The sequence below is a fragment of the Bactrocera neohumeralis genome, chromosome 5, assembly GCF_024586455.1.
Source record: "Bactrocera neohumeralis isolate Rockhampton chromosome 5, APGP_CSIRO_Bneo_wtdbg2-racon-allhic-juicebox.fasta_v2, whole genome shotgun sequence".
Classification (NCBI taxonomy): domain Eukaryota; kingdom Metazoa; phylum Arthropoda; class Insecta; order Diptera; family Tephritidae; genus Bactrocera; species Bactrocera neohumeralis.
Genome location: NC_065922.1, coordinates 32,552,610 through 32,575,971, shown reverse-complemented (window position 1 = coordinate 32,575,971; position 23,362 = coordinate 32,552,610). Strand labels below are relative to the sequence as shown.

The window sequence follows — 23,362 nt, the reverse complement described above, 5'->3', positions numbered from 1 at the left end:
AAACCGTTGCAGGGCCTATCCGTAAAAGCTGTAGCCTAAACCGTTTCAGGGCCTATCCAGAAAAGCTTTACCCTAAACCGTAGCAGGCCCTATCCACAAAAGCTGTATCTAACACCGTTCCAGGTTCTCCCCACAAAAGCTGTACTTAAAACCGTTGCTATCTGGCTTTCTACATATACTTATATTAATGGCGGGAAATGCTTGATGCTTGAAATGATAAAACGTATGCCTCAACGTTTAACATTTAAACAGAAAATATATTTTTAGAGACTTCTTTCGTACCTGAAAATTTTAAGTTTCACCGAAACGCGACTAAGTTTCTAAAAAGAGTAGAAAGCGTGGTAGTCCTTAAGGTCATCCACAGTTGGAAAGAAGACTTCGAAGTTTATGCATGTACGTCCGACGTCTGAACTAAAGTTTGCACTCCACCAAAAACAAAAACAACAGTTGGAATTTGTTGAATGTGCAAAGCGATTTACTTGGTTCGAATGGCGTTTTGTTTGAACTCTTTTGAGGAAATGGTTGAGTTTAGTTAGTGAATGGTTAGTTTAACCTGTCGCAACTAATTTCTAAATATTTCTGAATCTGGGGAATTTTCATAAGAAATATGTTAAACTGGAAGGTTTTCAGATACAAGATCTCTTTTCGGTCAAAAAATTAAGACCAAAAGAAGGAAAAATGTTTGATGAGGGACTAGTTCGCATATATACAGACCTATGCTTAAGACTTCAAGATTCAACTCATCGCGCTGATCATTATAAACTTCGTGGCAGACTGACAGAAAAAATTGACATTTTTAATTTCACAATTTTTGGTTTGACATTGCATGGTTCCCTATAAAGTCTGATGGCTTCTAATTGCCTTGTCGTCAATGGGATACTGATTCAAGAAAGTGTGTGTGTGTGAGTGTACAAAATTACCGGAAAGGGTGATTCTTGAATTAAACAAAAATCTTAATCTCTAAAATTTCTCGCCCGCACAAAGTTCCACCTTACTTGTTAATTCAAACACTGTTTTAGTCAGGTCGCTTTTAGTTCGAGAAGGAGTTTGCAACTCATTTCGTTTTCAAATTCCGCCGAGAGCAAAGAGTGATGCCGCGATGCAATTAAAGTCCATAAAGTAGAAAATAGTAGTAATGGAAAAAGGAAAGCGAAAAATTACATAACACTACTAGTCACAAAAAGATGGACTTGGCGTAAGTATTTGCAAAGGTATAATACATTTCAAAGATAAAACAAAGCAAGCAGGTATCATTGAGCGACATGAAGAGTTTGTAAGGTTAAAGGTGAACATTTTGTGCGGTACACTGTCGTGAAAACGATGCCCCGCAGCGTTGCAGGAAACAAGCATTGCTTTGTTGTCTGTAAGAATTGTTGTTTTTATGATTTTAATTGGTTTCTTGGAAGTAAATGATGCCTTCTTTTAGTGTAAATCGCAATCACTTTTGAAATATTGGCAAGAGCTTTGTGGAAGTTGTAGAGATTCGAATCTTGGAAAGCTCGTTGATTCGATTGTCATATCGATCTTTAGTTAGTATAACTCTTGCCAACAGGTTCTACTTCGGATTGAGTAGGCAATTAAGAAGTAAAGTCCTCTCTCGACGAACAAAGACCAAACTCGAGAGAAAGGTTCTGCGGAAGATTTATTGTCCTTTGCGCATTAACCGGCGAATATAGCATTCTATGGAACGATGAGCTATACGAAATATACGACGTCATTGACATAGTTCAGCGAATTAAGAGACAGAGGCTTCACTGGCTAGGTCGTGTCGGTCAAATGGACAAAAGCACTTCAGCTCTAAAAGTATGCGACACAGTACCCGCCGGCGGAAGCAGGGGAAGACCTCCATTCCGTTGGAATATACAGTACTTCGTTGGTGAGGTTTTGGGGTCTCTCTAATTATCTATATTCAGTTTCAGAAAGAGTCCAAATGTCAATAAGTAGGACAATATTCGGCCTACATACTAAAACAGATTCAAAAATGATCTGCAGTATAGAGGTGCTCTCTGAACGAAAGCATTTCTCTATTGAACTTCGCCAATATATTTTAAGCAGAGGAGGAAGTAACACAAGTAGGTATTGAAAATATATGTAATGAAAAGCAAAGTCACTACATTTTTTGACAGTAAGGCAGTTTTAACAATAAGCTAGCTTAGGTCATAGGGTTGATCCAAAATTGATGGATATCACTTGGACAGATACGTGAAATTTCAATCTCAGTCTGTCAAAAGCAGGCAATAGAGGAGAAAGTGACAAGAAGAGTCCACCTCGGTTTCATCCATACAGCTATGACAAAAAAGATGCAACAAAATATTTAGTCATACCACATATGTTCCTATTGGACAATGTCCAGCTAAAATACCTAAAATAGCGGCAAAATTGACTTCTCTAAGCACAAGTGGTTTGAAAGACCTCTTACGGTTTACTTTAGGCCAGAAGGATGTTGTAGTCACACAAGTACGGAATCTTGTCTACTTTCTAACGAACACAAGTATTTGAGTCATCGAAAACTCATGTCTCTTTATCTTCCATTCACGCCTCTTAATGTCGATTACACTGAAAAATAAGTGAAACTGCTTGAAAATTGTTTTGGCATCGAGTGATAGCAGAGGATCTCAACTGCTTTTATATGTAGATCAACCCACACAATTTTTTTTTAATGTTTTGCTATAAAGCGTGTTAACTCGTACTCGTACCAAAAGAACTGAACAAACGACGTCGAGTAGAGATGGCAAAAGAGATGCTTAACAATGTAGCTGATACCCTATATTAATCAAACGCATCACCACTGGTGACGAATGAATGTGACATTAAAATATAAGCAACAATCTAGCAAATGGCGCTCCCAAAATAAATCGAAACCAAAACAACACCTTTACTTACAGTTGGTTAAAAATAGAAGGGATGCTGAATGCTTTCATTAATTTCAGTGGTGTGGTTCACCATAAATTCATTCCATATTCCAAGTTATTCAAGTAAGGGCTATATGACCTCCTGCAGGAATTCAACCTTTCAATCCATTTCAAATTTCTTATCTACTTCCGATGATGTTACATGGGCCCAGATAATTAGATCACTAACAAGTTACGCAAGGGTTGTTCTTCACAGGGGAAGGTTAGGTCAGGTGGCTGATCCCTCAACATTGCGGGAGGCTCAGATGGTCAATAATACTAATTGGCCATTTTGTGGCTTCCGGGAACGCAGGTCTTTGAATTGTTTGAGTCTTAACCTTTCCTTTATCTGCCTTCATAAGACTTAATCCATGGAATAAACTATCGATAAGTTGCATAACGTATAACTTTCTTTAACGATTTTCGTTGTCCCCAAGAACGTAAACTAAAATTTTCATCAAAATATGATCATAATTAATTTCGTACTTAATAATGTGCAAAGACAGGTTTTCTCTAATAAATTGGCATTTCAAAGATGTAAGTAAACTGAAAAAGAAACAAGCCTTTTCACCTGTTTTCACCGGTGTACCTAACATTCATAATAATGGCCGAAGCAAAGGCCAAAGCAGACGAATATTCAATAAATTTTGTCATAAAGGCGCCGGCAAAATAGACAGAAAGGAGCAAATTCGGGTTAAATTCAATTTAATTAATTAAGTAATGGTGGATGTGGCGGGTGCTGTGGAAGCAACAGTAGCAGTTGCAACAACAACAACGCCAGCAGTGTGCTGCAACAACTACAAGTAAGCAACAAAGCAATTTAAACAGCTTTTAAGGTCGGTCACAGCACTAAAGTAATAACAGCGGCAGCCAAATGGGGTCAAATATAAGGCACGAACAAATACAACACGGTGGGAATATGTATACAAACATAGTTATGTACACAGACTAGTTTACTAATATAAGCGCGAAAGGATTTTGCGGCGCTGTGCCGCTTTGGCGCAACGTGTGTGATAACCCGCTGAAGCTCGAATCTTATTGTTTGAATGTAGTGTTGAAGCAGTGTTTCTTAAACTACAGAAATTTGCAACTAGAGTACAAATATGGGCTTATCGAAGAGCTTCACATGATGAAAATGGAAATTACGGATTATTGTTGGAAAAGATTATAGTAATCCACCAACTGTCCGAAATTGGTGGATTAAAAAAAAAACTTTTTTATTTCCTTTTTTTTTAATATTTTATTAAAAAAAAAAACGTTTTTCTTTGAATTTGGCTATTGCCAACAATCGTTAGATTGGCAGAGTAAAACTTTGGATCTGCCATCAAAAGTAGGCCAAACTAGGCGTAACGAGATCAAGATCCAAGTTTGCCGTTGAATGGAGACCTTTTCCATAGACTCGTGTTATGTGAAACAACATAAAAACGAGCTCTTAATCTACAAAGGCCTTACAGTAAAGCACGAAGTTGTTAGCTTTTCATCAATTGTTCACAATTCGACCGAGAAAAACCGTTGCGAAATAACAAAAAGCTATTATTAGAATTTCAGGTGAATACGTGCGATAGGCTCCAAAGATTTTCGCACGTTTCGAAAAATATATGACTTGTATTGATAAGTGCTTACAATCAACCACAGCGTGATCAGTTTAAAGGGTATTATCCATTTCGTAGCTGATCTCCAGCCGATCTCATTGCAAAGGTGTCTGGCGGTAAAAAAGATTTTTTTGCTTCATTCAATCTCAAAACCAAAAAAAAAATGTCTTACTTTAGATGATAACGGGTAATGATCAAAATACAACGTTAAATTTTGAAAGTTCCCACAAAAAGTCGATTTTAGTAAAACAATTTTTTAAGAAGGTTGTGTTAAAAACTCAAAACGTCAGTAGAGCGGTTACGGAAAATTTTTCCTTACCAATTTGAAAACAACGCTTCGAGAAAAACTTGTGTACAATTTTGGGAGCCTTTTACATTTAGATAAAAAATTCTTAAAAATATCTCCGAAAATATTTGCCGGCTTAATTTAAAATTTTTGGATAATGTTCTCAGATATAAGGGGTCTAGCAACAAGAACGACGTGATGTTAAAATGAAATAAAACCCTGAAAGTTGGTTAAACTAGGTACTGTTTTTTTTTGTTATGCAGATAATTTTATGCCATCTATGATTTGAATAAAACGGCAGCCAAATCGCCACCATGGCTCTGCTTGCACATCTTCGACCGTTTATGTCAATTTTCGATGACCCGCAGCAGTTTTTCGGCTCAAATTTCGGCTTAAGTTGAATGTTGTCTTGGAGCTCCTTGAGCGTTGGTGTAAACCATAATATACCCCAGAAAAAAAATACAGAGGCATTAAATCATTTCACAAGCGGGCCATTTCTCAAATGTTTAGACATGAAACAATAGGCGGCGCATCTTGTTGGTAATCGAGATCATCCTCGTCGATTTTGTCAAATTCCGGGAATTTCTCACTATTGACGGTAACATCATTTTCTGCCTCATTTCAAAATAAATAAGACCCGTTGGTGCCGCCATACCACACTCCTCACCAAACGGTAAACTTTCGGGCATACATTTGCTTTTCCTGAACCACACGAGGATTTGACTCATCCTAATAGTGACAATTTTGTTTGTTTACAAAGCCAGTAAGCCAAAAATGGGTCTGAACTGAAAAGACCGCGTTTTGTCTGACGAGTTCTTACAGTAGCCAGCGGACAACGTCAATTAGCGTAATAATCTTGGACAATATTCAGGCGTTGGACCAAAATGAAACGTGACATGACGAAATGTCAAACTTTACTAAACACACTAAAAAACTTTGACACGATTCCATAAAGAAACATGGTAAACATGAGATGTCAAAATAAAATCATCCCTATTGGTAGACGCTGTTTGCAAGCGATTTTCTTAAATTAACAGGTGCATATAACCCCTTAATTCATTATGTTACCATGAAAATTCTCATGATGTTCTTGCCAAACACTGAGTTTTTCGGGCTTAGTTTCCCTACGGACTGCATCGTGACATTTTATATCTGTGGTACTCGGAAATACTCAGCAATTTACTGCATCCTTTTTTAAATGATGGATAGAAGGTAAAAGTCCGATTCTAGTCTAATAATAGACCATAATCTCTTTAAGGTAATTATACCCTGAGCTGGGTATACTAAGTTTGCCCCGAATATATTATAACATCCAGAGCCTTTTAATCGAAATTTCCCGCCAAAACCCATTTGTCGAACTTTTTTTCTAGGTTGGTATCTCTAGTACCGAAACGTCCAGAATGTTGGAAATGGCCTTCGGTGATAATTGTTTGTTGCGAGAACGTGTTTTTGATTGGTACAATTTATTCAAAGAGGGTCGGAAGCGCGTAGACAACGAACCACGTCCAGGACGGCCATCAACATCAACACGTCTATAAAATTACGGAATTGGTGCTTGTGAATCGACAACTAACAGTCAGAGATCTTCCTGGCATCCTTGGAAAATCGGAGGAATCAGTGAAAACCATTTTGATAGATCATTTAGACCTAAGAAAAGTCAAAGCACGATTGGTTCCAAAATCACCAATTTTTTTCGAAAAACAGCGTCGCAGTAACGTCTGTGAAACACTGCTTTCCGACTACCAATAATGTCATAAAACGTATTATTAATGACGATGAGACTTGGATCTAAGCTTACGACCCAGAAACAGATGATTAATCGGCCGAATATCGTGGCAACGGTGAGTCGAAGTCGAAAAAACACGTAAAGCAGGTTAAAAATCAAGGTTATGTTGACAGTTTTCTTCGATTATCGATGTGTGGTGCACTCCGAATTCCTACCGACCGGCCAAACTGTCAACAAGAAATACTATTTGAGTGTTATGCGTCGTTTGCATGAAGCTATTTGTAAAAAGAGGGCGTAATTATTGTCCGATAACTTTCGGGTTTTGCACCACGATATTGCGCCGTCAAATACGGCATTGGTTCTTCGTGAATTTTTCGCCAAATTTTCAACCAGTATCGTGCCGAAACCACCGTATTTGCTCCGTGTGACTTCCGGCTTTTCAGCAAACTTGAAGGCTATTCCGGAAATTGACTTCAACTACTGTTTCGGGGATTGGAAGAAACGTTGGCACTAGTCTATTTGGGACAAGGGGAATTACTTTGAGGGGACAACATAGTTTTTGAATAAAAATAATAATAATTTTAAAATTATGAACAAAGTCTTACCATTTTTGGCTCATAGATTGTGGTATATTTTAAATTATCAACTTCTCATTAGTCGGAATCGCCGATATCGGACCGCTTTAGCATATATCTGCCATACAAACTGAACGATCGGAAAAAAAAAATCGAAAACTCAAATGAAAAAGTTTGGGAAACACTGTTTTCGAGGAATGTTCGTCCGAGTGGCATACATATGAATTGATGCTGCAAAGCAATATTATTGCACGCGCTGCAACAGTTTTAGCGAAATGCTCCCAAGCATTTGCCCCCAGCGCACATACACACACAGCTACCAGCATGTACATACATTTGCATAAAATCTATGCTGTACATGCGTCGTTATGCATGTGTGAGCTTGTGTGCTAGTGTTTGTTGGCATTTTCTGCGCTGGCATTTCATTTGTAATTTAAATACCACTGCATTGGTGTCACACAATGCTCGCGCGATAACAAACACACACGCACGCGCCAACTCATGTATGTATGTATATATGTATGGCAATGCTGGTAAATATTTGCAATGGCATTGTTTACATTTGCAAACACACAAACCCACACACACACATGCACGCTCATACATTTATAACACACTTGTAGTTGTTTGGTTTCTATGAAGTAGTGGAATACACGAGTGCTGACCTCTGGTTCTGCACCAATTTCCATGAAGTCGGATTTGAATACTAATGTTGACTGCTGCTGTCGGTGAAGTTGTTTTTATGGCTTTTCTTTGTAGCAGTAGCTGTTGCGCGATGTGCACATGTGTACTCAATTGGAAATTAATTTTGACATTCATTCGGTTATCAGAAAGTGTATAACAAGTGTGTTAAGGTGTCAGTAAAAATCTTCATTTTTTTCATATGACCTGAGCAAAACTCAATAAAGCTCTTAACCCTTCCTCCAACTTCATGAGCAATGCGTAAACTAGAAACAGAAAAAGAAGTCGTGTCTTTTCTCAAATAGTGTGCCTGTCACCATAACCATAACCTCATAAAGACTTCTTTTTTTGTAAATTTTAATTGATCTGTCGAAATAAAATGAAGACCTTAGAGATCTTGCTTTTACAGGTGGAAACTCCAATCCTTTGTGATAGCAAAAACTTTCAAATATGAATCAAGTAATCCTCATATAGAGCGCTCTGATCTTATAAAAAATCTATTCAGACACCTAACTTTGAACTCGCCAATCCTACCAAAGCTAAAAAAGTTTAACTAAATCTGTACAGTCAAGGAGAAACTACATGGCTACATATATTAGTAACCGCTTAAAACCAACTTAAAATTATGAACTTTGTTGACACTTTCCCTTCTCTAAGCCAGAATGATTTTCTTTGCAAACTTTACACTTTCCACCGGTTTATCTATGGTCGGTCACTGAGAAATGGAATTTACAACGAGCGCAAATACTCCTTAATTAACCTCAAATTGAAATGCGCTGCAGTGGTCTAGAGGCAATAAGAGTTTATGGAGAGTTCCCGAAGAAGATGTAGAATAGTCTGTACATTTGAAAGAAAGGCTTTCTGTTATATGGTACCCATGAAAATTTGTACGATCCATTATTTGTAGGCAAACTTGACCTACGAACTGTATGAGCATTATTGACGATGACAGATGTAGAAAATGCAGGAAGTAGGCATGAGAGTGTCGCTAGAATCACTCCTCTGCTTTTGCGCGGCCTTATCTAGAACTCGACTCAGATGTCTAGAAAATTCGCAATTCAAGGAACTAGATGAAAAATCGAAATTAGATATGACATCATAAGACAATGCAAAGAACCTGTCTGATAGTGTATCCTAACCTAGGAAAACCTCAGAGCTTTTTGGTACTTCTTTTAACAAATTAAAAGGGTATCATCCACTCCCTGTATGATTTTTTAACCAGCCTTAAAAGGGGCATTGCAAGGCAACACGCTTTATAAACCTAAAGCAAACCACGGAGACCGCTTAGTTATATATTTATAAAAATATTACGGGTGATCCAAGTAGAGATACTTTTTCTAATAGCCTTTTTTTGACAGATCACGTGTGAATCGTAGACTTACGCCTGAACAACGTTTGCAAATCATTCATCATCGTTATTAGAAAAATTCGCATTCTGTAAAGAATGGTCAACATCTTGAGACCCAGCGTTCATTATTGGATAAAATGCAACCGAAAAGACCTCGTCCAGCACGCTCATCGATTCGGGCTATTCGCAGCATCTCGAACTGACGTATGGAATGACATGGCTCATTTTTCGTCGAGATCTTAAATTGAAAGCGTACAAAATACAGCTTGTGCAAAAACTGAAGCCGCTCGACCTTCTCAAGCGATTTCGTTTTGTTCTATGGGCTCTTGAAGAGCAACCTGAAAAGATTCAAGTCAGTAAAAAAAAACAGAAACAACGGCTTATAGCCGTTTGTAGGCCGGTGGAATCATCGGTCCATATTTCTCTAAAATTAATGCCGGTGATAGCGCCACCGACTCGAAAAACTCGTGACCTCGGCGGCATTAGGTTTTAACAAGACGGCGACACTTCCCACACGTCGCATCAATCAATGGATTTATTGAGAGAACACTTCGGTGAGCAGATAATTTCACGTTTTGGGCCAGTCGTTTGGTTACAAAGATATATATATGGAGATATATAAAATCTAAAGTCTATGCGGACAATCCTGCTTCGATTCATGTCATTCGCCAATTACCAGTCGAAATGCTCACACGAGTCATCGAAATTTGGACTCAACGAATGGACCATCTGAGAGATAGCCCCGGCCAACACTCAAAAAATAAATGCCAAAGAATGTTCTTTCGAATAATAAACATTCCCCATTATATTTAAAGATTGTGTGTGTTTTCTTTAAAAATAAGAGAAGTAGGGATACTCGAAATGGATCACCCTTTAAAACTTTGTCATAAAGCGAAAATGTCTTCACGAAATGTGTCGTGGGTTATTGTTTATGGCAATATGGCAATCAAGCGAAGAAATTGTTTAGATCGGATCACTGTAACATGTAGCTATCATACAAACTGAACGATCGGGATCAAGTTCTTGTAAGAAATATATTTGTGAAGGGTATTAAAGCTTCGGTGCAATCGAGTTAAAAAAGTTAACGTTTTTCGTGATTTTTGTTATGTTTACCTTTTAATAGTCAATGACTCATAAATATTTTTCTTTTAGGTGGAATTGACTTGAATGAAAACGTCCTTGCATTTTGAGGTGTAATTGAATAAAGTATCACATACATACAACTGTGAAATCACAATTCATGCTCTCGCTTCAAGTGACGGATTAAAAGATGGATCATATCAACCAGCATCAAATAGCTTAAAAAGAGGTCAGCGACGAAGTCGGCTACAAGTTAACAAGCTTAATACGCATCAATAATAAATGTTTTTATTTAAACTATAATTATCGTTCATTTTTGTAGTGAAGTTGAAATAAATATATTTAAAATTCCTACAGGGACAATATGTGAATATGATTTTTATTTGTAGGTTATGTATACTATGCACTAATATGCCCAACAACTAGCATTTGCTCCAATTCTTCGCTATGTTAGTGCTATAAAACTCTTTTGTTCGCATTGTTAGGGCTAAGCATTGCAGCTGGATTTTTGGCGGTTTGCAGAAATATTTTATTTTGTAGCGTAAATAAATTCTTAAGCCAAAAATAAAAATTAAATAAAAAGAAAAAACTCAAATAAAAAATAAAAAAAGAAACATAGACACATAGACAGAGCTAACAGAAATAACATTGCGCTAGATGCCAACCGCGCCGCCAAACAACGGATTCATATGAAAATGAAAAATGCGCGGAAAAGCAATAAAGGACGAAGACAATGAAAGAGGGACTTATGAAGTTTTTTGCATTTATTTTTAATTTGCTGCATAAAGTGTGCTTAATTATTACTGGAAACTAGAGAAAGGACGGCAAGTGAACTCTGCTCCCTTTTCTTGCCACAAATTTTACTTAACACACACACCTAACACACACACACGCACAGGAACACGAGCGCCAGTGCTGCTTAAGAACTAAGCTGCGTGGACATGAATAAAATAATTTGTTGCTTGCAACACCGCCCCCATGTGGCTATGACCACAGGCAAGTGCACCAAAGCAGATAAGCTGCTCATAAAATCAGACGCATAAAACTATAACTTGTTGTTGTTGTTCGTGAACTGCTTGCTTCAGCATTTGAAGAACGAAGACAGACAGACAGACGGACAAGAGTGCGAATGGCAGCAGTTTTATGTTGTCGCCAAAGTTCATTTCTTCAGCAAACGAGCACTGTTACGCATGTATTGGTGTGTGTTGCACAATACCAATTCATACACACACACACACGCTTATACATACATATAAAAGTAAGTATGGTAAATGTCAAACACTCGCTTTCGGACAAAGTGTTGAAAATAGTTGGCAATTTGTCGCATTGGATTTGCTGTGGCAAGTTGAACACAAAAACCATTGTATTTCTTGCTGTAAGTTTCGGCGAAACTTCTGCCACAAACATTGCGATATAGTTACAATACTGCGATACAGTTACTTGTATGTTGCATATACAAATGTTGAGATGATTCTTACAAAATTTAAGTTCTTTTAAAGCAGTGGCCATTCGCACGCAGCAGAACTCGATACATCCTAAGCACAGAGAGTGGGAATTTGTCGAATCCCAAGTGAGTAATTTGTTGTATATCTGCAGAACTGTGAAAAGACAGTCTTGTTTTATTGCCTTTTTATGGCGTTTGACGTGCCACAAGCAATATTTCCCTTCAGCGCCAGCTGTTTTTTCTTTTTTTGAAAGAATTTCGACACTTATATACATATGTATACATTTATTTGTAAGTATGTGTACGAGACATTGTAAGTGAAACGAAATTAAAGTATTAAATTATTTTGAGGATGAAAAATATTGTGGTTCATTATTATATATACATACATACATAAGTTTAAAATTAGCTTTCGAAGAAGCAGTTTTTAATTGTTGATAAAAAGGATCGTAATTTAGAATACATAATGCAAAATTTTGAGGATTTAGTCATATACATTACACTGCCAAATATGAGCGCGATCTGTCAACCAGTTTGTTTACAGCAGTTGCTTAAGGCGGTACACCACAGTAATGGGTTGCGATTTTTACAATGGATAAAAATATCGAACAAAGAATTTGTATCAAATTTTGTATTTCTTACCAAATTTCGTGCGCGGAATCGTTGCGAATGTGGGAAAAGGTTTACTTTAGCGCATTTTGTTTTATCTCTTCGATCGACTGAAAATGGTTTCCAATCATGAATTTGTTCCGGAGGGGCAGACGGTCAATAAGGAATTATAGTTGGCCGTATTGAGGCGTTTGAGTGAAAACGTCCGTCGAAAACGGCCAGAATTGTAGAAGAACAATTCATGAATTTTACACGATGATAATGCACCATCGCATCGAGCCACGATTATGACCGTAAAAACGCAATGAATAAGATCGATCAACCACCTTATTCATCAAATTTGGCTCTGTGAGATTTTTTCTTGTTACCCGAGCTGAAATTACTGCTCCGTGGAACCCGTTTGCAGTCGATCGAAGCGGTAAAATAAAATTCACTGACGGAGCTGAAGGCCATCCCAAAAAGTCTTTATGAAAAGTGATTCCGAGGACGGGAAAAATCGTTGGCATAAGTAGATTACACCTGGTGGGGATTGGAAATGGCGCTAGCAGCGTTGCATCGACGCAGAAGGAGCCTATTTTGAAAATTTTTAAAGAAGTGTAACGATTGCTTCAATAAATAGTTTTAAGCCGACTCAGTCCTATTACTTTGTGGACAAACGCTGTATAGTAATGCCAAAAAAGGGAATCGGGTAAATACTACCCCTATCACCTTTGTGCCTTATAAAAGATTTCACTTCGGGTAGGTACTTTAGTTTAATGCCGAAAATATCTGAAATTATTTATTCTGTTACATACATATAGGTCAGATTACGTAGGAGCAGTGAAAGCTCTTAATGGTCAAAATCCTAAAAATGTAAGAACGATCGCTCGCTGTTATAAAGAAAGTGATGGTGAAGCTTTAAGACCTGTAGGATTAGGGAGAAGGCGGCCGTCCTAGAGTTAGTGCACCGGAGCTGCATCCAGACGATTCCGAATACGAAGATGCCAACTGAGAATTTGATGGTGCTGAAGATCACCAACTCTGTTAAAAAGGGTGGCAGCTAAAACTACATCCTTTAATTGAACAAGTCCACCGGAGACATTTTGTACGGAAGCTTCGGAAAGATGACGTGAGGTATATATAGTTATTTTCGTTATTCCAGCAAATCATATTCCCAATATGTGTGTTTTTTATTTATAAATTTGCTTGAAAATATGTTCTCGCAACATAACGACTATTTTTAATCCAAAGTATTACATTTAGTCAGAAAATCTCAAAGTCATTTATAATGCTTAATGACACATTGTTGGAATGAGATGCATTGTCGTTACAAATAAAACGAGGCTGCTTGCTAGAAAAATATTACTTAAAATATACTTGTTATCTTATTCGATCTGTCTATCCCTTAAATCTTTCCCTTTCCAAATAATTCGCTTTTTAAATAATTCTCAGATGAATTAGTTCATATTTTTTTATCACAAATGTTCATACAACAAATAGTATAAGATAGACAAATATACAAGTAATATTATATACTCCCAACAACATTACAGTTCTTGAATAATTTGATTATATATGATTTACTCGCAAGAATAACACCACACAGTTTGCGAAGCAAGCAAACATTTTGATTCGAAAGTCACTTTAAATGTCAAGTGAACTGAAATTGTTTGAATTCTCTGTGAATATGCACACAATCGAGCCACAAGAAAAATAGCAACGATGATAGTATTACACTTTAGCATATCCTTAAGCAACACTTCAAAGATAAGTGAACAACACTTGATGAAATAATACAAACAAGGTGCAAAACGAGCATTATATAGAACCTTAGATATCGTCTTACATTTACCCTTGTATACTACATATCTGCAATATTTCGGCATATTGTGGTTTGCTGCATTATAGCCAGTAGGAACATGAGACACTATGCTAAACGAGCATATATTCATAGGTTCATGGTTGAGCAAATGTTGCAAGCAACTCTCATATAATCAGTAACGGAAGTTTGCATTAAAAATTAACTGTATGGAATATTGTCATAAAAAGCAAAAGTTTCTTGCGACCATACCGTAGCATAGAGCGAAGAAAACAAGATGTCTTGTCTTCTCAGCAGCAGCAGAATGTCAGTTAACGTATAAAAGGGAAGACATTTTTATTGCTTGTTTTTACTACCTCAGCGTAAAGGAGTATACCAAACCGCAAATAGTCATATCGATAAGCAAGTGGTAAGGATCAATAAAACCATTATGACGCTTGTAGCAAGAAGACTTTTAGATAAGTATGTTTAGCATAACGCCACCAATTGATTTTCATGAAGATGGATGAGAATACAAGGCGCATTAAATAGAACAAAGTCACACCTCAAATAAAGAAGTTTGAGTTGTTATCTCCAACTTCGTTCGTTAATCTCCAACTTTGAGTATTTGTTTTCAGGAAACTACGCCTTCTCGTTAAATGAAAAGCCATTAGCTTAACAGTCATCATTTATGGTAAAATAAACTCTTACTCAAATAGAATAAAGTATAATCCGTGGGACAGGAAAATAATTTAATACTTTTCTTTTAGGTAAAAAGTTATTATATCGAGATAATCCATTCCAAACCTTTAAAAATTCTGCAATGCCTCATCTTTTCCTTTATCTGACCTCAGATCGCCCGTAAATTATTTTTAACTTAATGTTTGTTGTTTGGTCTTAAGTTTCTGAGAGGTTTCAATTCTCGAGAGCGTTGGAAGTGTCATCGAGATCAAAGAGAAAGCTAGGCTACGCTCTGCGTGAGATGCCAAGGGTGCTAGTTAGGTGATAAAGACTAGGCTCAAGATAAAACCCCTCAAGTAGAGGTTGAAGGCGAAAGCTATTTACTGAGTGGAAGCCAAAGTCCATGAGAAACCTAGCTGCAAGTCTAACCGGACGAAGGAAAAGCAAGAAGGAAGGAAGAGGAAGAAAGGTTGACTTGAGCAAACGGAATAATGTGGAAAATCAGAGTATTACGGGTCGTGGCCGCAGTTCTTGTCCAAAGATCTGAAATTCGCCAGCCGGATTGTGAGTGGGATTGTGGACATGAAACAGCTGAAGAGACCACACTTTAAAACTCGCATGGAAGCCTTCAACGTCCAGGACATCAATAATTGCCAGTGAGTTAGCCAAGAGGCACTTACTTGTGGCGCTCATTGACTATTAATTTATTAAACTATTCGCAAAAATAGATGGAGACCCGGACAAGCCTATGCCAACTCTTAATGGTCCAAATTCTAAAATGTAAGAACGATGGCTCGCTGCTTGTGTGAAGGAAGAATTGGTGAAGCTTCAAGGTCTGTAGGAGGAGGAAGGAGAAGACCGTCCTGAAGATAGTGGGCCAGAGCTGCATCCAGACCATTTAGAATACGAAGATGCCAACTGAGAACTTGATGATGTTGCAGATCGCCAGCTCCAGCAAAAAGGAGGGCAGCTAAAACTACATCCTTCAATTGAACAAATCGGCCAGCGACATATTGTACGAAAGTTTCAGGAAGATGGCGTAAACTTCGCTTCGAAAAGCGCAACCTAAAGCAAGTCGAAAGACTCTAAGATCAGTCGAGTAGAAAATATTTTTAATAAAAGTCATAAAAATGGATTGATTCATGCCGACCAACGGTTTATCTTTAAGTAAGAAAGTATATAGATTAGTAAGATAAGATGCTTTTTCGATTTTCTGTCATATTCTGGTTCTAGAAGTGTGCAGTGGAAACCAAATAATTGCAGAACCACAAAGCAATTAAAGGCCAAATTAAGCCTGCTTAATAATGCTTAATAATCCCTAAACTAGAGAAAATATATTTGCGTCGTAAACCTATAATTGCTTACCTATAATAATTTACAAAGGCGCTTAAAGAGAGTCAAGAAAAAACGGAAGTACAAACAAGAAATCACAACCCTAACACCACTCGTTCCACATTCCCATTATCGTTTTAATTTCGCTGTCACTGACAGCTCGTAATTGATTGCAAATTTCACTGTGATTGCGCTAAAATCGTCGTTCGTCGGAAAGTGTGTACGTGAAATGCATATAGCGGCGCAGCAAGCGAAAGCGAACAAAAAAGAGCGCGCTCCCAATTCATTCATTTCACTTTTTTTCTGCTTTTTGTGTGAAATTTCTTTTAGCGAAATTAGTTGAAATTGGCAATTTGCATGTCAAGCATGTCATTGCATTGACACACTCGCAGTGACAGGATAAAGAACGCCGAGTTGTTTAGCGCTGCTGCTTGCCGCATAGAAGGATGAATGAGAGCGAGCGGGAATGAGAGAGTCAGAGAGGAGAGAGTATTATAATGCAGTATTAGTGCAAGCGAACGATTGAAAGTTTGAAGGCCACTTAATTATTTCAAATCAGTCGAGAGGCAACGGAGTTTAGTAAAAGCTAACGGTAGACCCATTCATTGAAAGCTTCGCGTATTGAATTTTTATTTCTATGGCACAACATTAAAGTTACATAGACGCAAACTGCATATATCAGTGCAAAAGGTAGTTGAGCTCTACTTTTATAGCGCACTTTTGGGCGCATTTTCGCTACGAATAATAATAATCCCTTATCGCTTTATCTATGCTAATTTTCAATTTCATTTCAAGGCACAAACTGTCGCTGACAACACTTCGTTAACCTTCTTTGATTTCCATATCGACACGCCACGTGCTCATGTGTGTGTATGCTGGTGGATTAGGGTGTATAAAAGCGTGTCATAGAAGCTTGGTCGCTGGAGCATAGCACGGGGTAGTGTTCCTCCAGCTTTTTCGAAATAATCCTTATACCCTGAACAACGTATATTCAGTTTGCCATGAAGTTTGCAATACTTATACGGAATTTTGGAGACTATAAACTATATACTTAAAACTAAGTTACTGTTGATCTGTCCGTCAGTCTATATATATGCGGAATAGTTCCTCAATTTTAGAGATATCGATCTGAAATTTTGTACAGGTCCTTTTCTCTCCAAGAATCTGCTCATTTATAGGAATCGCTGATATCGGAACACTATAGCATATAGCTGTCATACAACTTTTTAAATTGAGAAGAAATCGCCACAAAATTCGGCACAGCTTATTACATAAGGCATAGCTACATTCTTCGAAGAAATTATTGAGATCGGACAACTATAGCATGTAGCTGTCATACAAACTAGCCTATCAAACTCGAGTCCTTATATGCAAAACTTTTTTATTTGACAAGATATCTTCACAAAATTTGGCGTGGGTTTTTAATTTAGGCAGCGCTGTAATCTACGAACAAATGGTTCAGTTCGAATTACTATAGCATATAGCTGCCATAGAAACTAATCGATCAAACTCAAGTCATTGTAAATTCAGATATTTTTTCAAAATTTTTCATTGATTAATATCCAAGATAACACTACAATTTCCGAACATATTGTTCAGATCGGACCTCTAAAGCATGTAGCTGTCATACAAATTAAGCAATCAACCCTTTTATGCTGCAAAAAATGTGAAGGGTATAGCTATAGCTTCGGTGTAGTCGAAGTTAAGTTTCTTGTTTTATATACATCTACATGTGTATGTGTATTTGTGTGCTAATGCACCGTTATCGGCAATGGCACCTCCATCATAATCATCACCATCATGATAACTAGCGAACGAACGTCTGCATAACCATCAAACAACTATGTTAGTCAGCATGCCAGTCAACAGCTACAACAACAGCAAAAAACTAGTCATCATCAACAACAACAAACTAGTCAACTCCAACAACAACAATAGACCAGTCATCAACTCTGTGTCATTGAAGGTGTAGTTTTGTTGTTGTGCCTTAAAATTCGCCTATATGCGCGCGTTGACTGCCAATCTGTCCACGTCCTTGGTCCCATGGCTGCTTTGAGTGCGTGGCGGAAACGGTTTGCGTACGTGATTTCATGCCACATTGTCATTTTTAGTTGACAATTTGATTGCACCCAACTGAATGGATGAAGACTACTCTGCCACTCCCTGCCCTCCACCACTTGCCGCCGCTAGTTGAGCGCTTTCACCGTCGTTTTCGGGGGTACTAGCTAGCGTTCACGGGGGTGACGTGTGTGCAGCGCAATATAGCAGCTTATCAAAGGATTTCCAGCTTAGACAGCGTGTCTGGCATACGTAATCGTCAATTGTTTGCGTTTGCCGCGTTGGGTTAGGGTTGACGGTTCGTCGTAAAATCATAACCTGCCATTAAGCCTATTTGCCAAGGCAGTCGAGTGAAGTGTATCCAGTACCAGCGCTTTTAGTAGGCTAAAGGTAGTTGAGGATTATTGTGGATTTCGGGATTTTTTTAAGTTACTTCATTTTTCTTTTCACAGAGAGAAAGAAAGCGGAAAGCAGAATATCCGAAATGACGGGCCCTGAGTGAAATTATTTAGTACGGACGCTTTAAAAAGCAAAAAAAAATAGTAATTTACAAAGTATATTATGCAATTTTTATTGGTTTGAAGGTCAGTCCAACTTTTGAATTTTCTTTAAAACTTGCAACTTTTAATCTTAAGAAATAGACTTTACAAAAAAAAGCAGGAATGTTAACTATTGGATACCGGGAAAGAAGTGCTTCAACGATAAACTTTTTAATAATGACTGTGGCTTAGGTTCACTTCCTTCATCACTTTCCTTTCAAACTACTTCCTCGTCAGAATCTTTTTCAAAAAAAGACATCCAGAAGAGATCGCAGAAGAGATACTTGACAGCGTAGCTGATAATTATACGTTCAAAGCATACATCATTTGAAGTGTGTTTATGAATATGACCTCGACCTCAACAATGTAGGGGCTCCAAAAATGAGCAGAAACCGAAAGAAATACACGTCAAGTCGATCAAAAATATATTCGTGTACACTCTCAGCTACGGCTGCTTCATTTTCTTCACTGCGTGCTGGACGTGCTCTGTTCGGTCGGATATTAAACAAAGATTTAGTTGTAAAATCTTCAACTTAATACGTTTAGGTGACACTTTAATCTTATAGTATCTGATATATCCGGATGATAACTGCTTCCTGACTTTAGATGAGACAAGATTTGATAGAGTCCAACGGTTAATGGATACATTGCAATAATAGTTAGATTAGCTTAAAAGATCGAGCCAAAGCGGATCTCACTTGGATCACTAAGTACATCGGTCCATTAGAATGCCTGAATGCGCCTAAGGTTTTAGTAGTAAGAAAAGACCCACAAAAATCTAAAAAGCCCTTAGAGTCTACCTAAATTTGTTGTGGCGACCAATATCAATTCCGGCTATTTCACCAAGTTCGACGAAGATATGACTGACGAGGTGTTTCCAGTCTGGAAGAGAGTGTGCCTTGATTTTACCTACTTCCATATAACTTGAACAATAAGCTTCCGACAAGATTAGCAGCCTTGCCGTATGTATGCTAATTGAACCCAGCTTTTTTCTAATCCGTTGTAATTGGGACAAGGCTTCTCTATCTTGTGAATTCGTCGGATTTGCAATTTCCAGCGTTTTCGGTATGAATAGACAATAAACGAATCTGATAATGAAGTAGTGAGAGCAGACACTCCTTGACTAAGTATTGCCGCTAAGCTGTCGAAATGAATGCTCACCTCCCTATTAATGGCTGCACTTCAAAGTAATACCTCAAACAAATACTTAAGTAAAATTATATTTGACAGAGAGTTCTTAAAAAAACTACCTCACCAACCCTCCCTCTAAGCTTCGACTCGTCCGTGAAGGACGACGTGTGATTTGTGCAGAATATCACTAAGTATCAGTAACAAGTTACAACGGCTAATCTACATATCCATGGCTACCGTTGGTAGTCCTTAATTGAGAAGTCTACTGCACTGGACTGGATTCTCTCTATTTAAAAATAAAATAAATTTTAGAAATAATCCAGCTGTCAGTAAAATAAGTAAATATAAGTAAAAGATGATTAAAGTAGAGGTATTTTCTTCGCTAGCCTTTCTTGGCAGATCAGGAGTGAGTCGTATCAAGCTGCCATGTTATTTTTGTTCAGTATTGTTTGGCATTTCATCATAGAAAGACTTTCGCCTGAACAACGTTTACAAATCGTTCAACTTTATTACGGAAGTTCACGTTCTGAAAAGAATGAGTTTCGCGCGCTTCACTCAACTCATGGTCTACATAGTCAGCCCACTGAGCTTACTATTCGTATGGAATGACTGGCGCTTTTTACGTTGACAGCCTCAATTGAAAGCGTATGAAATACAGCTTATGCAAGAATTAAAGCCGCTCGACCTTCTCATGCGACATCGTTTCGTTATACGGGCCGCTTGAGTTAATGGTTCATATTTCTTCAAAAATTATGCCGGTGAGAAGCTAATAGTAAATGGCGGCCGTTATCGCGCCATGATAACCGACTATTTGAAGCCTGAAATAGAAACTAATGATCTCTGAAACATTTGGTTTCAATAAGACGGCGCCACTTCCCACACATCGCATCAATCAATGGATTTATTGAGCGAACACTTCGTGAGAAGATAATTTCACGTTTTCGGCCATTCGATTTAGTGATCTCACACCGTTAGACACGTCCTCATGCGTGTCATCGACTGTTAACAATCGAAATGCTCGAACTAGTCATCGATAATTGGACTCAACGGAATATTTAATTGGATCGGACCATTTGAGACGTAGCCGCGGCCAACATTTGAAAGAAATAATCTTCAAAAAGTAAATGCCGAAGAATGTTCTTTCGAATGATAATAAACATTCCCCAATTAATTTGAAGTTTCTGTGTTTTTTCTTTTAGAAGATTAGCTAGTCTCGAAAGGGATCACCCTTTACTTGTTATTTATTATTGTCAGACCAGGCCAATTTTGATATATCAATAGAAGGATAAGGAGAGGATTATATCTACAACAGAAGGATCTTACCGAATTACGGCTTATTAATAGTAGAGAGATACCGTCGTCATTCCAAGACATAGTTCGCTTTTTTCTTTGACTGACACCTAGAAGTTTCACAATGAGCCAACTAACCTAAGTCGACTGCTTTGTTAAGCTCATTTTTGACTTTCAGGGCACTGTTATCAAAAAAATCTTTTTACAAATTAATGACACTATTACCGAGTGTATTTATTTGCATTATATGTAATATATGTGTATGAAAATCATTAACGTCTTACAATCACTTGGCAATCGTCATAAAGCTCATTTAATTATGTAATCTATGTAAAGTTATGCCATTAAAGCTCATCAAATTATGGAATTTGGCATTAAATGGCATTAAATTGCACACTCGAACACACACACACACACATGCACGTGGATACAAAATGACGGCAGCATTATGCAACTCAGCACCTTACACAATACAAAATGCCAATGCACGCAAATTAAAATATGCATTGTGTTGGTAAGTGTATGCGGGTATATTTATACACACATAGAGAGAACATTAACTGTAATGTGCGCTAGTGGTTTTACTGTAATTATGCGAACAATTGCCAAACTCATTTCCTCGGTCAAACCGTTATTTATTTGGGTGCATATGTTTGTGCGAAAATTTTGGCAAAATGTTGCGGATACAGGAAATGTTGCATGCAACATATTCGAAATGTCACAAAGTGTCGCTAACTATATAATATACATATGTATATAGATGCGAGCGTATAACCCGAATTTACTTTTCAAATACAAATTTACCCTTTTGTGAGGACCCCGCAAGAAATATGGACCCTTGGACTATCATTATCATACAATAGTATAACTCCAGTTGACAAAAACTCCTTCGACAGGAAAGTTGTGTCTTCTGCGTGGTTGTCGACTGGGCAACAGGTGTCGTTGCTTATATTTTCACGATTTCAAGCTGGCTCTGGCCAAGCTAAGTCATGACATTGCAGACAGGCGACACCTAGTGAAGTCTAGACGAAAATGGAGAACGAAGTTGGTGCGGTGCTATACTGTTCAGAGTGAGGCATACTGTAGCCTTTAAAGTTGCTGGACCACTGCAACGGAGCTGTCCTCAAATACATCAGTAGGCAACTTCAGCTCCAACTTAACATCTGCTTAGCAAGTGCAGCAATTATGGACGTCAGCTCGTATCGAATATCAGCCAAAAGTGTTTTTGAAAGCAAGTTAGCAGTATTGTCCATGAATAAGCGAATAAACATTTACTAGGTGCCATGTCACAAAGCCATCGATGGCAATAAGATAGTGACGTATGGTGAGCCCATGCATTATCTCTTCGACGACTTGGAAAAAAGGTTTAATATTCGATGGAATGATCTATCAGAATGCAAAACTGCAAAGGTCAAGTACAAAGCAATGATTTCGTGCGAATTCTGAATTAAATTCTGAGTACGGGCTTATACCATAGCGCTCTGAGTTCAAGCGGGTGGAAAGTAATTACATTTTCCTGCAGGGAATATATGTATACATCTACAACTATAGGGAATATTTATGTATCTACAACTAACGATGGCGTTTATGTGAATTAAAACCTTAAACTTGCAATTATGTAATTTATTAAAAGTTACAGCAACCAAAAACTATTTTATATTTTACAAAAAGTATGCAAATTTAAAACTTTACAATTATGTGTTGATCCATTACCTCACTACTGTTCAGTTTTCATACAAAAAGTACTTAACGATTGGTGACAATCAACAATTTTTCGAACTTGATAAAATTCGTACTTTTAATTAAATTTAATATATTTCAGCACTCCGGTGAATGAACGTCTAGCCACAATCCGCATCAAAGCGAGGTTCTTCAGCATATCGCTGATTTGCGCCCACGCCCCGACGGAAGAGAAGGACGATGTGACCAAAGATGCTTTCTATGAGCGCTTGGAGCGCGCTTATGAAGCTGCCCCCGCCACGATGTCAAAATCGTGCTTGGTGACTTAACGCCAGGGTGGGCAAAAAAGGTATATTTGGCACTACGGTCGGTAAATTCAGCCTCCACGACGAAACATCCCCAAATGGGTTGAGGCTGATTGACTTCGCCGGGGCCCGAAATATAGTTATCTGTAGTACTAGATTCCAGCACAAGAAGATTCATCAAGCTACCTGGCTGTCTCCGGGTCGAAAAACTACCAACCAGATCGATCATGTTGTGATAGATGGAAGACACGTCTCCAGTGTTTTAGATGTGCGTGCGCTCCGAGGTCCTAACATCGACTCGGACCACTATCTTGTTGCAGCTAAGATTCGCACTCGC

General features: G+C 37.9%; 2 protein-coding genes across 2 annotated transcripts in view; one reads left to right on the top strand and one right to left on the bottom strand.

The window, feature by feature from the left end:
• The window catches only part of LOC126759526 (dynein axonemal intermediate chain 4-like), a 105,597-nt gene extending 95,053 nt beyond the window's left edge, over positions 1–10,544 (top strand). The window contains exon 5 of the transcript XR_007667017.1: positions 10,252–10,544. The gene's annotated coding sequence lies outside the window, so the exon portion shown is untranslated. The remainder of the gene's footprint in view (positions 1–10,251) is intronic.
• The window catches only part of LOC126759524 (integrin beta-PS-like), a 201,272-nt gene that overhangs the window by 22,576 nt on the left and 155,334 nt on the right, over positions 1–23,362 (bottom strand). The gene's annotated exons all lie outside the window — the stretch shown is intronic.